This window comes from Colobus angolensis, unplaced genomic scaffold, assembly GCF_000951035.1.
Source record: "Colobus angolensis palliatus isolate OR3802 unplaced genomic scaffold, Cang.pa_1.0 Scaffold280, whole genome shotgun sequence".
Taxonomy (NCBI): domain Eukaryota; kingdom Metazoa; phylum Chordata; class Mammalia; order Primates; family Cercopithecidae; genus Colobus; species Colobus angolensis.
Window position 1 is genome coordinate 34,279 of NW_012116044.1, and position 1,296 is coordinate 35,574.

Consider the following 1,296-nt stretch of genomic DNA (forward strand, 5'->3'; position numbering starts at 1 on the left):
TTGCCAGGCAAATTAGACGTCCAGGAGGTGTAAGGAAACCCCAAGCCTGCTTTAAGCCTCAGACTTTTGAGACCATTGAGGGCCGTGCACACAAGAGGAAGGCTGCACCCGAAAGCTCTGCTCCTGCCAGACGTCATGGACAGACCACACGGCTCAGCCACATGGACCCTTCCAGGACTTCACAAGAGAGACCTCTGTGGTACACGCAATGACGTACACTTCGTTCAGCCTCGAACAGACCACGTCCTCGTTACAGGGTCGGTGATCCACCTCCTGCCATCAGCCCCCCACCTCACTGAGGGTCTGCATCTGCATCTGTAATAACTTTGCTGTTTTACCCGGGTACTAAAATGCAGCATCGGAATGTTTAAAGGTCTTTAAATATCAACCTTCCGGGTGCAGTTCTTGGCACTTTAATGTGGTCACTCGATGCAGGCCTCACTCACAACTCTGAGGTAGCTCATACCTTTCCTACCTAACCAAAGAAGAAACGGAGGCATGGAAGGTGCAGCTCTTAAGGAGCAGATTAGGATTCAAACCAGTGATCTTCGTCACATGCTGAGCTACCTCTCAGGCTGAGGTAACGTTCAAAATTAACCAGGTAGAACAGCGTTCCATAAATCATCCAGACATGGTCCTTGTGGATGGGCCTGTGGTTATTCCCTGAAGAACAAGACCATTTGCCCAAAAATCCACCTGTGTCACACTCAAATGTTTACATATCCCATTATTTTTAAAATAACCCAATCAAGTATGTTCACAGCCATTTAGAGCCATATAGATTGTCCGCTTTGCTGACAATCAACCCAAGACCTCTGTCGACAAAGGGCACAGTGCCAGGTCCAGAGAAGGTGGGACAGAGACACAAACAGGAACCACTCCATCCCTGGGAGCCTCGCTCTGATGGGCCGGCAAAGACATGGCGCAGACGGCGGGGCACAGGCAGATGGCAGGCCAGGAGAAGGGGCTGCGCTGCCGGGAGGCAGTGCTTTGAGCTCTAATGGATGGAACACTGCTAACCAGCGAAGGTGGAGAGAGGGCACCCGTCTGAGAGGATGAAGAGGCAGCAAAGCACAGCTGGCCTCGGGGAACCGGAAGCCACAGGGACATCAGGCTCGGTGCTGCTGTCTGCTGGCCACCGGCTGGGGGACTGTACTGGGCCTGGAGGGACATCCCTGACACTCCCCACCGGATGCCAGGGGCACCCCCAGCCCCAGGTGAGAACCACGGATCCCATGGCGAATGAGGCCAGCCTGTGGGAAGTGGGGCTGGGACAGCTCTGCACAGCTTAATAGG